This window comes from Tasmannia lanceolata, unplaced genomic scaffold, assembly GCF_043159265.1.
Source record: "Tasmannia lanceolata isolate RefF3 unplaced genomic scaffold, GAP_Taslan_0.1 ptg000003l, whole genome shotgun sequence".
Taxonomy (NCBI): Eukaryota; Viridiplantae; Streptophyta; class Magnoliopsida; order Canellales; family Winteraceae; genus Tasmannia; species Tasmannia lanceolata.
The window spans coordinates 23,837,658-23,852,729 of record NW_027518680.1 but is presented as its reverse complement, the minus strand read 5'-3'; the positions used below and the strand labels follow the sequence as shown (position 1 = coordinate 23,852,729).

At 38.5% G+C, this 15,072-nt stretch overlaps 1 pseudogene across 2 annotated transcripts in view; it reads left to right on the top strand.

Annotated features, from left to right (window-relative positions):
* LOC143853972 (pentatricopeptide repeat-containing protein At3g16010 pseudogene) overlaps positions 1 to 15,072 on the top strand; it is a 54,425-nt pseudogene that overhangs the window by 31,509 nt on the left and 7,844 nt on the right. The window contains exon 1 of one of the 2 annotated variants that reach the window (XR_013237312.1): positions 376 to 430. The exons of the other annotated variant lie outside the window; for it this stretch is intronic. The product of XR_013237312.1 is annotated as a pentatricopeptide repeat-containing protein At3g16010 pseudogene, transcript variant X2 (transcript). Of the gene's footprint in view, positions 1 to 375; positions 431 to 15,072 lie in introns of those variants that run through there. 2 annotated transcript variants of the gene reach the window in all.

The window sequence follows — 15,072 nt, the reverse complement described above, 5'->3', positions numbered from 1 at the left end:
TAGCAGGAATTTGAGATCGTCTCTTCCCTGGTTTTAGGGCTAAAAAACATAGACAAGAGAAGAGGGTTACCGGATTACCTTTTTGGAATGGGTTTTAACCCTTATAATCCGGACCGTGTATTCAATCGGACGGCTGTGAGAGGGCAACGAACCATTTTATTGTGCAGCGCGGCGCTTTTGCAAAACAAAGGATAGATGATAGATAATTTCATTCTTAACCCCTCTGCCTTCTCTCTCTCTCATTGTTTTTTATTTTCTTTTCTCTGCAACAGAACACAAATTTTTGTTTTCCTTTCACACCATTTATTTTCCTCTGTGCCCCGACGTTGGCAATTGAATAGACCCGTAGGAATGATGATCTCGAGGTCGAGCATTTTGAAAAGAGCCTTTTCATCTTCGCCTCATCTCTGTGCCAGAATTCCTCAAACAGGTACGAGGCACTGCCCTACTTCCTTTCTTTATTTGCAATCGGGTTTCAGTTCATCATGTATTCAGTCTATTTATTTATTAATGTTTTAGGAGTTCAATTTCATTTGTCGTGGTCCTCTATGGTTGAAATATTCAGAGGGAGCATCTAGAAACCTATCACTATGCTGGTGTTTTCTTTTCTTTTTTTGTTTTTGTTTTGTTGAGAAGTTCAATGGTGGAATGATGAATCATACAGAGATGAAGGGTCTTCTAAGGTTTCTGTTTTTATTTGTTTTGGTTATTTGATGAATATTCAGGGCTCGCGATACTCTAGTTCTATTAGAAGCCCTAGCACTGGTGAGCGGTTGGCTATCATTTGGCTGCAATGATTATTGATCGCTTATTTGGGGCTTTTTTTCTAGGGTTACAGATGTTTTCTAAGAGTTTGTGTGTGGAATCTGGTAGGTAAAGAGTAGAGAGGAAGTTGGGGTTGAAAGAAGGGGAATCTGTTGACATTTGGTAGTAGGATAGCCTTGATCAAGGCAGATTTTTCCAATCTGGCCACATATAAACTATTTTCGGGATTGCAAGGGAGGTCATAAAGAAGATGGAGAAGTTATAGAGGGATTTCTTATGCGAGGGATGCGAGGTGGGAAAGCAGATAAGACACATGGAATAGGAGTGCAATTCTAAGAGAGAAGCTGGTTTGGGACTTGGAAGATTGGTTGCGAGGAATAAAGCTCTGCTGGAGAAATGGTTATGGAGGTTTGGGGAGAAAAAAGAGGTGATATAGAGGAAAGTCATTGTGGGAAAATATGGGGAGGGAGGCGATGCCTAGGGAGAAGCTCAGGTGCACAACGGTGTATATGTGAGGCCAAAGATTATTTTTTAAAGTTCAGGGTAGGTGGGGAGAGGATATTAGATTCTGGATATAAGTGTGTTTAGAAAATGTTACTTTGTGCCATGCGTTCTTGAGCCTCTTTCAGTTACATTGGATAAAGAGGCGAGGATTTCAAATGTTATGAGTGGGGGAGAAGGTAGTGTGGGAGTGGGTTGTTATTAGAAATTTTGTGGATGATAAATCCTTGTGTCTTCTTAACCTTTTTGGCCTTCTTGAGGTGGTCTATGTTTCTCATGTGGAAAGGAGCCAGAGGATCTGAGTCAGATACAAAAGGTGGGTTTTTGGTCAAATCTTCTTCAATGTTAGTGAAGGAGACATTGAAAAAGATTTCAGCCAGGATATGGAGGACCCTTGCGGCCCCACACATGCCTTATTTCATTGAAGTGTTTTTGAAATATAGGTGTGACAACCCAAGAGGGGGGGTGAATTGGTCAATTAGAAATTTTAGGTTTAATTAGGGGAAGATTAAAAATTAATCCATTTAATTAAGCACTAATTAGTTTAACCCTTGTTCAAATAAGCATAATGATCATGGCTAGGGTTTAGACATTCTAATCATGCACATTTACTAACCCTTGTTCAAATATATATCATAATGCAATTAGGGTTTATATATTTAAATCAAGTGCATTTACTAACTCTTGTTCCATTAAAAGCAGAAAGAAGTTAGGGTTAGAGATTACCAATCACCACATGTGCAAGAGAGAGAGAGAGAGAGAGAGAGAGAGAGAGAATAGCAAGCATCCACAAGGCACAAGATTTATAGTGGTTCGGTCAATCACAAGTCCTACTCCACTCTTCCAAGTTTACCTCATTGGGATCTCCACTAAAAATGATGAAGCCGTACACCCGACTCCTCCATCTCCAAAGGGAACAAACCCTTTTCGCACGAAGCCTTGAGAGGGACACTCCCTCTTACATGATTCACCTTTCTTCACAGGCCGAATCAGAAACCCTCGTCTTCACATTTCTTCACGGGCCGAAGAGGAGACCCATGTCTTCACCTTTCTTCATGGGCCGAAGAGGAGACCCTTGTCCTCACAATTCTTAACGGGCCGAAGAGAAGACCCTCACATGAAGAACAAATAAAATGAAAACACTCAATGCCTCTTAATAGGCGGATTACAACTTTGTATGCTCACAATTACTCCAAGAAAATACAAATGTAAAGCCCTATGGAGTGCCTCTTGATAAGATGTAGAAATGGAAGATCAAAGTGGTTTTTAGCTTTTGAAATAAAACATTGAAGCTCAAAGAGAAATGAGATTTGATCTTTCTCAAATGTTCAAAAGCTTGTAGAGATAGGTTTTAATCATGTACATATAGTGTATTTGAAAATATGATCGATTGGAGTAAAACTGTAAATAACCGGCTTGAAAAAGTTAAGCAGAAAACGCCCCAACGGCTAGTTTGGTCGACCGCGGCGGTCGACTGAGCCACAGCGGTCGGTCGCCCCTATCGGGCACCCTATTATATTTTCAAATTTCTTACTGTCGCGGTCGACTGGCTATGGCGGTCGCCCGACGAGGGCTAACTGTTTGCTCAGAAAATTCGGCTAAAAAACCTATCTCGGTCGACCGACCCACGGCGGTTGCCCGGCTCAGCCCGATCGACCGACCCGATAAAATTCAGGATGCCCTGGATTTCCAGATGCTATCCTGCGGTCGCACGGCCTAGCCTGGTCGACTGGCCCTGGTAAAAATTCTATTTTAACTTTAAAACTTCAGGGGCTTTTGGGCCATGGTCTTTGGGCTAAAGTCCAAGGTTTTCAAACACATTTTTGGGTGTGTTGATGATTTTCAAAGATGTAAAATGTTAAGTATAAAAACCATTTGAAAACCTTTTGGAAGTGCATTTAAACATAAAATCAAGAGGAGTCCAAATACATTCTAAAAATAAGAACCTTGAGTTTTTTTGGAATGTCTTGGCTCCTTTGCACTTTCTTGGACTTCTTTGGCTTGGGTGAACATCTTGACCTTGTCTTAGCTCTTGTGACTTGTCATCCAATCTTCAATGCATGTTGAGGTACATGAGGTGTCACCATGGCATGTTCATCTTCAAGCTTCTTCTTAACACTTTGTTGGGAACTTGTGGAATCTTCATGATGAGCTTCTTGATTTGAACATCTTCAAATGAGGACGTCTCCAATGTAGGTGCAAGCTCTTGATTCCTTTGATCCTTGATCCACAAGCCATGTGTTGTGAAGAGATGACGATTATGACATGAAATTCCTGTGTACACCACAACACCTCAAAGCAACACATTAGTCCATAAATGCTAATCAATTTAGTTTGGTAGCTTCAAAACAAGAAGGTAAGGTGAATGATTAACCCATGGGAACCATTGGGCTTACATTCTCCCGCTTTTTGATGATGGCAAACAAATTGATTAGGGAGGCCGGAGATATTAAAAAAATACATGAATAAGCATTTAAGTACTACAAACAATGAAGCAATGCTCCCCCTCATTATATGCACAAGTACAAAATGATAATGTAAAGCATGTGGTGCATATAAAATTGGACTACCTAATCAATTCCCAAAAACTCTTCCCATTTTGGCAACAACAAAAATGTAGGGATATGCAAGTGAAAGTGCAAGTGCAAGTGGGGTGTCATGTTGAATGATAGCTTATATAAGCTATATATATGGTATATGATATAACATTTATGTTCATAGAATGCTTATCAAAATAGAAAAACAAAGTAAAATGCATGATAAGCCCCCCTTTTTTTTTATTTTGTTCTAAAGTTTTCTAGCTAAGCACAAATATGGGGGCAATCGATCTTGTGAGCATATCACAATGATCTATATAAACATGAATATGAAACCATTTAGCTCTCCCCCTATGTATTTGTCAGAGGCCCTAGGTGAAACCTATGTTAGGGCATGACAAGGAAGAATGGTTGAAAATGTGAGTGATTTAAACACTTGGGCTTCATTTGCAACTTGCAAGTACATGAGTCTCTACCTGAGCAAGAATATGCTCAGATTGATGACATGACCATTTGGGTTCACAAGTTGCTTTGAATGGGGATTTTCTTGTAATAGGGTAGACAAGTCTCTTCTTGAGCATGAACATGCTCAGAATTATAAAATAACTTTTGAAGCATAAGTTGCTTACCCTAGAGTTTTAAAACTCCCCCTGACTATGTGCATCCAAATATAAATTTGAATTCCAAGCACATAGGCCCTTGATTTGAAATCACCTTAACCATTCATTATTGATCAATTCAAAAGAATTTTTCATTTAAAATGTGAATGGAGGAATATCAGACGAAAGATATAACAAATGAAATGAATATGGTCTGATATAAAAATGCACATGGATACAAAAATAGATAAGTATATACCATATCCGTGGCAACCAAAGAACATGTATATATGTATAGATAAGAACTATAAAGCTTCATATACATGAACTCAAGATGGAAGAATAATATCGCATTTCAATTAATATATCTTGAAATGCCAAGAGTGGTATTTGGAAATCTCTTAGAGGAATCTATTCGGAACTCTTTTACTGATAATTGTTTAGAAGAGCTTAGATCAATGCTTAACCCTTTCTTCCATGTAAGGGTAGCATTTTAAAAATTTCTTCCTGGATTTGAGAGATTGGGTACTTGTTTTAAATCTTCTCCTTCATCAAAGGGTCAACCTTGAGAGGATGAGCATGAATTGCACATGCCAGCCTTTAGACATGAATCTTCAATTTCTTTAGTCTCTGTTCATCCTTCACTATGGAAGAATGTAGAGTTGGACAGAGGAAAATTGAGTACATCTACCATCTTATTACATCTGGCATGATGGAAGGAGGCAAGTACCATAGACAAGCCGCGAAGGACATATGATTTGAGTAGAGTCCTCCGAAGCTAGAATTTTGGAAGAGATGATGGGACATGACAAACTCAAATATTTTTAAATCATCTCTCTTCTAAGAAATTGTCATTGGCCATAGATAATTCTTATAATGTAAGGCCTGACAATATTCAATGGCTTAGATATGAATGTAAAAGCACAGCCATTGGATCTTATCATGATTAAAGATGTTCTTATCTTTAAGAGCACATGATAAGAGATTACTTCATAGGAGATAGGATGATCATCTCAATCACTATTCTATGAAGAAGAGTTCTAGAGGTTTTTCAAACTCTAGAACAAGATACTTATCATTGCCAGAGATAGAAACATATAAGTCTATCCAAGATAAGTATACGGCCAAAAAATGATATGGCCCAAAGGCTTTAGGCCAAGGGAACTTGTCAAAAGATGAGAGATGATCTCAAATTTAAAGAATAGGACAAGACCCAAATACAATACATATGGAGCAATGTGGCTCCACGTGAGTGTACTTATCATATGTGATGCACATCAAACATCATATGATAAGATGGATGGACAGACATTGAGCATGTTAATCTCTCCCTTTGAAAGTGACTCATACAATGTGTGAATCCAAATGGCTATCCAACCAAAGGGACGCCAAAGGATTTAAAGGTGAATGACTTTCAAACCACCATTGGGCCATTAATGCATGATTTGCTATAGGTAGTCATATGATACCAAAAGAGATGACAACAACCTAGCAAACCATGCTCTCCCTAAATATGTGCAAATAATATATAAGTATAACATACAAAATACATATGGCTTATCATGGTTAAGATGTTAGCTAAAAGCCAAATAAATTAGTGTTTTAATTAAAGGTGAGTGTACACTCTCCATCTTACTAGGTAAGAGGACTAAGAGTACCAATTGAGTGATTTTTAAATTGAAATTTACCATCTTCACCATGTACCTAGTAGTAGCATACAAGGGGAAATGACTATAGATTATATAGATTAACAATTAAGCTTAAATCTATAGGACTTAGACATTATAAGAGGGATCAATAGAATCCCATGTCTAAGAGTGACATCCATGGCTCATGCAATGAGAGCACTCATGGATAGTCTACTACGTTTGGACTCAAGAATCATGGTCCAAACATCTATGCCTACATCCACAAACCACTATATATAAGATAGGGCTTTTAAGCACAGTGTGCAAAAGGCCCGTGGAAAACCAAGATGTGGGAAACAAGTGTTTCCATCACAATGTGTTACATGATAACCACAACAAGGAGAAACTGCCCAACAATGGTACTAGATTCCTAAGACATTTTCAATTTTACTCAACTGAGTTCATAAATTGAATCTAGACACATTTTCAATTCTCTACAGTAGAGAATAATCCAAGGACTTCTAGAGAATGTCAAGTGATGAACACCTTGGACACACGCATTCCAAAATGAACTACTATGACTAGATAGTTTTATCTTAGTCATGAGAGAATATTTATTTTAAGCTTTTTTGGAATACATCAATTTAACCCATCAAGATTTCTTATGCATTTAATGATAATCATTAAGCACATAAGAGTGGGTTAGAAGGACAACTAGGTGCATAGTAATAAACATGCTTATTCACCCAGGCAAATGAGATGTCTAAGAAAGGATTTGAGTGAATTTCGTTAGACAAGACTTTTAACACTCAATTTTCCTAGAAATGATATTCTTCCTAAGTTGAATATACAAGATCTAACAAATGCCAAAATTGTCCTACAAAGAGTTCAACAATGATATGAATGAACTTGAAAGATCAATTTGAACTCAAGGGCAAAAATGATGGTTAATTTTCATCGAAGCATACATATGGTTTTCACATTTGAATTTTCTATTGTGGATTCTCTTGTGAATGCTTAGTGCACAAGTGATGTGATTTGCACTTAGGCTTAATCAAGAAAGATATTCAATAAAGCACAAAAAATGTGATCATTTAAGCACAATGAGCAAAGATACAAACTATTAAGAACATGTACAATTATGAATATCTATGCTCATAAAAACTAGAAACAAAGAGTATTTAATAAATTATAGTATCTAGCATGAATGTGAATGATAAGACAATTTAGCATAACCCCTAAACTAACTCATTCACTAATTACATTAGAGGGATTCTTTTGGAACCCAAATCCCTTTGGTTCCATCCAAGTTTGTTTGTGGGAGTGTACATTTTCTTATCCAAACAAACTTGTTAGATTTCACAATTCCAAGCTTACACTCAGAATTGTGATGCCCAAATCTACCACAATAATTATGATTGGTAGATGAGGAGCAATTAAAATCACAAGACTTAGAAGTGTGTATATTTTTCTTCTTGAAGTCTTTGATTCTTATTAGAGAGTTCTTCATTCATTTGTTCTTCATTTTCACAAACATATTTATATTTTTCAACAAGTTCAATGTTTGTAATTTCAAGGCTTTTAATTTCTTTCTCAAGTCGTCATTTTTATTTATAAAAAATATGCTCAATTGACTTAATTTTTTATTTCTTTTCAAACTTTCATTTATTTCCAATTTCAAAATTTTAATTTGAATTTTCAAATCATAAATTAAATGTTTGAAAGAAACTTCATTTGCAAAAGATTTTTGTAAAGTCTCTTTTTGTCTAAGAATTTCATCATTTGAAAAGAGAAAAATATTTTTCTCAAAAATATTTTCTATTGAAGTTCAAATATCTTTTGCATTGATGCAATTTGAAATTTTGTCAAAAATGTTGGCAGTTAAACCACAACACAGTAAGATCATTGCCTTTGAGTTCAAGGAAAACAATTTTATATCACCTTCAGTGCATTTCCTTGAAAATGAAATTCCCTCTTTAATGACATCTAAAATGTCATTATCTATGAATTTGAGATAGGCTTGCATTTGTGCTTTCCAAGCTCCGTAATTTGTTCCATCAAAGAATGGAGGAATTAGGGTGGATCGGCCTTTCTCAAAATCCATAGTGCTTGTCACGGATCTTTTCTCTTGTAGATTTTTAAAATTAAAAATTTGTTTAAGAGCCTAAGCTTTGATACAAAATGAAATACAGGCGTGACAACCCAAGAGGGGGGATGAATTGATCAATTAGAAATTTTAGGCTTAATTAGGGGAAGATTAAAAATTAATCTATTTAATTAAGCACTAACTAGTCTAACCCTTGTTCAAATAAGCATAATGATCAAGGCTAAGGTTTAGACATTCTAATCATGCACATTTACTAACCCCTGTTCAAATATATATTATAATGCAATTAGGGTTTATATATTTAAATCAAGTGCATTTGCTAACCCTTGTTCCATTAAAAGCATAAACAAGTTAGGGTTAGAGATTACCAATCACCACATGTGCAAGAGAGAGAGAGAAGAGCAAGCATCCACAAGGCACAAGATTTATAGTGGTTCGGTCAATCACAAGTCCTACTCCACTCTTCCAAGTTTACCTCCTTGGGATCTCCACTAAAAATGATGAAGCCGTACACCCGACTCCTCCATCTCCAAAGGGAACAAACCCTTTTCACACGAAGCCTTGAGAGGGACACTCCCTCTTACATGATTCACCCTTCTTCACGGGCCGAATCAGAAACCCTCGTCTTCACATTTCTTCACGGGCCGAAGAGGAGATCCATGTCTTCACCTTTCTTTATGGGCCGAAGAGGAGATCCTTGTCCTCACAATTCTTAACGGGCCGAAGAGAAGACCCTCACATGAAGAACAAATAAAATGAAAACACTCAATGCCTCTTAATAGGCGGATTACAATTTTGTATGCTCACAATCACTCCAAGAAAATACAAATGTAAAGCCCTATGGAGTGCCTCTTGATAAGATGTAGAAATAGAAGATCAAAGAGGTTTTTAGCTTTTGAAATAAATGTTGAAGCTCAAAGAGAAATGGGATTTGATCTTTCTCAAATGTTCAAAAGCTTGTAGAGATAGGTTTTAATCATGTATATATAATGTATTTGAAAATATGACCGTTTGGGGTAAAACTGTAAATAACCGGCTTGAAAAAGTCAAGCAGAAAGCACCCCATCAACTAGTTTGCTAGACCGCGACGGTCGACCGAGCCATAGCGGTCGCCCAGCGAGGGCTAACTATTTGCTCAGAAAATTCGGCTCAAAAACCTATCTCGGGCCCCGACCCAAAGCGGTCGCCCGCCCAAACCATGACGGATTGTTCCTGACTTTCCAGGAACACTTCCACGGTCGCCCGGCTCAGCCCGGTCGACCGGCCCGATAAAATTCTGGATGCCCTGGATTTCCAGATGCTATCCCGCGGTCGCCCAGCCTAGCCTGGTCGACCGGCCCTGGTAAAAAATCCATTTTAACTTTAAAACTTCAGGGGCTTTTGGGCCATGGTCTTTGGGCTAAAGTCCAAGGTTTTCAAACACATTTTTGGATGTGTTGATGGTTTTTAAAGATGTAAAATGTTGAGTATAAAAACATTTGAAAACCTTTTAAAGGTGCATTTAAACATAAAATCAAGAGTCCAAATACATTCTAAAAATAAGAACCTTGAGTCTTCTTGGAATGTCTTTGCTCCTTTGCACTTTCTTGGACTTCTTTGGCTTGGGTGAACATCTTGATCTTGTCTTTGCTCTTGTGACTTGTCCTCCAATCTTCAATGCATGTTGAGGTATATGAGGTGTCACCATGGCATGTTCATCTCCAAGCTTCTTCTTGACACTTTGTTGGAAACTTGGGGAATCTTCATGATGAGCTTCTTGATTTGAACATCTTCAAATGAGGACGTCTCTAATGTAGGTGCAAGCTCTTGGTTCCTTTGATCCTTGATCAACAAGCCATGTGTTGTGAAGAGATGGCGATTTTGACATGAAATTCCTGTGTACACCACAACACCTCAAAGCAACACATCAGTCCATAAATGCTAATCAATTTAGTTTGCTAGCATCAAAACAAGAAGGTAAGGTGAATGATTAACCCATGGGAACCATTGGGCTTACAGTTTTTGGGCATTTTCCTTGAATTTTCTAAGTTTTTAGGATGAATTTTAAAGGTTTCCTATGTGGAAGGCAAATCCCGCTTTAGTGTTTTAGGAAATTGTGTTGGGAATCGAAGTTGAGTGGATTTTATGGGTTTTAGATTTCCTTGGTGGCAATCCTCACCACGGAGAGAGGTTTGGGGAGAAAAAGGAGATGATATAGAGGAAAGTCATTGTGGGAAAATATAGGGAGGGAGGCGATGCCCAGGGAGAAGCTCAGGTGCACAATGGTGTATATGTGAGGCCAAAGATGATTTTTTAAGGTTCAGGGTAGGTGGGAAGAGGATATTAGATTCTGGATAGACGTGTGTCTAGAAAATGTTACTTTGTGCTATGCGTTCTTGAGCCTCTTTCAGTTACATTGGATAAAGAGGCGAGGATTTCAAAATGTTATGAGTGGGGGAGAAGGTAGTGTGGGAGTGGGTTGTTTCTCATGTGGAAAGGAACCAAAGGATCTGAGTCAGATACAAAAGGCCGGTTTTTGGTCAAATCTTCTTCAATTTAATGTTAGCAAAGGAGACATTAAAAAAGATTTCAGCTAAGATATGGAGGACCCTTGCACCCCCACACATGCCTTATTTGATTGAAGTGTTTTTGGGCATTTCCCTTGAATTTTCTAAGTTTTATGGATGAATTTTAAAGGTTTCCTATGTGGAAGGCAATTCCCGCTTCAGTGCTTTAGGAAATTGTGTTGGGAATCGAAGTTGAGGGGATTGTATAGGTTTTAGATTTCCTTCTTATTGGGTTGTTCTATACAAGGGCTATGTGAATCTCTAGGGGATTTTTTCTGGATTGTCTTGTTGTCAATATTGGATTGCTATTTTGACCACCTAGTTTATCGACTTATGCCGAGTTCTTCTATAGATTGCTGCTGCTACTACTACTACCACTTGTTATGTTCTTTTTTCACGTGGTTCTGATATGAAGATGCATGTAGATTTAATTTCTCTTAGAAATGGGGATTAGGTTAAAGAGGAAGAAGAAGAGTAGAGAGATGGAGAGTCTCCACTCTCCACTAAGGGAGCTCCTCATGTAAATGATGTATATATAGGCCCAAGATAGGGCAATATGATACAATGACTATAATACCCTCTACAATACAAGTAATGCCTAAACTACCCTTACACATTATTCAACACTCCCCCTCAAGCTAGAGTGTATATACTATGAAACTCTGATGTAGGGCATCCCCTTCAGCAAATTTTACATCGGCCTTAAAAAAAAAGCTCATTAAAGTAGTCTTTAGTTGTTTTAATAGCTAGGGGTAGTTTAACTAGTTTTAGTCTTTTGGGCATTTTAGTCACTCATTTAGTAAGTGTAATTTAAGGTTTTAAACCTTGGGTAATGGCCTATATCAACCCTCATATTCATTTTGTAAGGAGCTTTTGATGATATCTATTTGAGACTTACGGTTTCTACCCCCTTTTTGTTATGTTCAATTGAACAAGGAAGTTACAAGCTCGTGATTCAAGCTTTTCTTCCTAGTTTCTGTTTTTACCCTTGTAGATTACAAGGTTTTGAAATCATTTAGGGGCCGTTTGGATACGCGGATTTTAGAATCCAGGTTTTTAGTTTGAAAACAGTGTAAAAGAGGGTTCAGGATCAAGCTGCTGTGTGCTGTCGTGGCAACGTTTCTTGGATTTTAAGCAAGAAAATCAGGCTTTAAAAATCTCTCCTGTATCCTAAGATTTCTAAAACCTGGAAATATGGGAGGATCTGCTACTCCCTTGCCGATGGGAAGAAGGGAGAGAAGTAAAAAATGAGTCAAAAACGATAGTTGGTCTGCTTCTTCTCTTGTCTCTAACCCTCTTTTACACTGTTTTCAAACTAAATACTTGGATTCTAAAATCCGCGTATCCAACGGCCCCTTAATGTTTCGAATTTTGGCATCCCCTTGCCAAAATCTGTCTCATTTCAAAGCATCAGGCGAATCAAAGAGGGCAACATTGATGTCCGCTTGAAAGCGTTTTAGGGCATTCGACAAGAGCTGCAATAGCCCTCCAAAATCTCGTGAGTTTCCCTTTGCATAATATGTTTAGGATATCCTCTCTTGCTGTTATTCACATGAGCATTAAAATTTCTGGAACGATGAAGCCAATTTGGAGAAGTGGAAGTTTCACCATGTCCTTATCTCTATGAGCATTAACAGAAAATACAAATTGAAAAGCTCATGCTTGCTTTCAATTTGCATGCTTTGGATGAATTGTTGATTAACAACATGCATATTTGGTATCCACGATCATCAGCCCCCTATATCGGTATTGTTTCTTGTCATTCCAATGGCGTGTACTCCAAGTGCTTGTTGAAATGTCTGTGAGGTTCCATGGTAAAATTCCTTGCTTAGAAACTTTAAAGAAGAACATGCAAATCATAAGTGCTCAATTATATTTTGTGAATCTATCTTGTTGAAGGCTCTCTAAAGTATATTTTTCTACTTGATGCTAATAGTCATCATCCCTATAGAAATTAAATCAGCTCCTGCAAGCTGGTGCATTTGCTTCCACTACTTGTGCCACCTTGTTCTACATCAAACTCCAGCTTGCTACAAAGAAACTACAACAAACAACTAAAAATAACCGTACAACAAAAAAGTACAATAATCTCATACACACAGTCAGCTTGGTACAACACCTCCTCTTCAAGCTAGTGTGGTGAATACATAAAGAAAAGCATAATAATAAAAGCAAGCAACGGCCACAAGAGTACATCAGCGAGATCAATAGCCATCAAGAAGAGCAGCTCCCCCTGAATCAACATGACGTCAAGAGCGATCAGAACAAGGCCTCCCCTTGAATGAGAGGCCGGCAAATAAATCTGCAAACCACAAAGGATCGAACGGAGGCTCCTCAGCAGGGAAATAGCAGCGATCCAACAAGCAAAATAAGCACACCAAAGCCGTTCACACAAGCAACAACGAAGTACCACGAGCAGAGACATCAACTGAGCAGCACAACGCAAATAGAAGAAGAACAACTGCCGGAAAGGTGATTAGAACCAACCAACGACGGGAGCATCGTCGTCTGGAGATACAAGGTTGACAACAGCACGTCGCCAGGAGATAACCTACCAACGATGGCAGACACCATCTTCTAGAGACAATGTTGACGGGGGGACACCGTCACCTGAAGATAACAAAGCAACGATGGGGAGACCATCTTCTGGAGACAAACTCGATGGGAAACACCGTCGCCTGGAGATAACCAACCAACAACGATGGGGGCACCATCGTCTGAAGACAAGGCCGACGAGGGTCACCGTCGCCTGAAGATAACCAACCAACGATGGGGGACACCATCGTTTGTAGACAAAGGTCGACGACATCACATCGCCTAAAGAGATAAGGCCGACAGCCATACTAAAGACCAGGCATATAGCCTGATAATGAAAAGTGGATTGCAACTCAAACCACGATGACCGCATAAAACTATGCCAAGAACAACTCCAAGAATGCGAAGAAGAAACAATGAATAATTCGAAGAACTAACAATGCGAAGAAGCAACTCACAATACACAGGACCGACAATGAGAGGAAGAACCAAGCCATAGAAGGGTGAACAACATCAACAACATCAACTAGTGAAGACGACAAGACATACGAGGAAGAACAACACCAACCAACCACCAACACTCCCCTCGGTCGAGGCTACATGAGTCCGGAGACGACATCACCAAGGCAACAACAACAAGACAACACTAGACAACACTCCCTCTCAAGTTGAAGGCCGAATACCTTCAAATTGCAAAGAAAAGAAGACTTTTAATGCACCAAATCCCTCTTGGACATTTCATCAAATACTTGGGGTGTACCTTGGAGATTAAGAGAAAAGCCATAGAAGAAATGAGAAAATAAAGGATTTGGGGTGGAGTTTTGGGAATGGAAAAGTATTTTGGGGAGTAGATCTAAACGAAGCCCAAGGTCATAGAAGCCAAAAAATAAAAATAAAAATAGAAAAGATAAAATAAGGGATTAGGGTGGAGTTTTGGGAATGGAAAAAGGATTTTGGGGAGTAGATCTAAATCCCAAAACAAAGATAGAAAAGAGAAAATAAGGGATTTAAAGTTGAGGTTTGGGATGTCACGGCAAAGAGAATGGAGAATCTGAGATTTTTGTGTTTCTTTTTTTGTTTGTTTTTGTTTTGTGTTTTTGGGATTACGACAAAGAGGAAAGGGAGAAAAGGATTTGCGCAAATAGGGAGACATCCATGCGGAGAGAGAGAGAGAGAGAGAGAGAGAGAGAGAGAGGTTGCGTGCGATAAAAAGAAACCCAAATTGGGTTTTGCGCAAATGCATTGAGAGAGATGTTTACGGCCAAAAAAGAGAAAGGGATGTGAGATTTTAGGTATTTTGGGACAGAAAAAATAGGGAGAGAGATTTGAGGAATTTGTGTGGAGAGATTTTCTAGTGCAAATGTGCCAAAGGAGAGAAAAAAAAATGTTGTAAACAAAAGTGTTGTGGGTTTGCCGTAAACACCCAACATGAGAGAAAATACCGAGAGAGGGATTGTGAGAAACATAGAGGCCTTGTTTGGTTCGCTGGGATTTTAGTAGTAGTAGTCAACAAGGAGGTGACAAGGATGGGAGATGTGTAGACTTGTCTAGGGAATAATAGGGGAAAAGTGGTAATGTGTTTGGTTGGGCCTCAAACCATGTGGAAAATGTAGGGGTGTCATTACCAAAATAAGTAGTAGAAGAAAGAGAAAAGGAAGAGAGAGAAAGAGAGAAAAATGTAATGATTAGACAAGACAAGACATATTCTACTCTTCTCCCTTCTAAAATCCACCAAAATGGAGTTTCTCCATTGGAAGATTAGCAGAGGGGACAAGTCCGCCATGTAGGTGCCACCTAGGAAAAAAGCTAATAATGATGTCCCCTCCATGTCTTGGAGTCAAATGGAATTTGAGC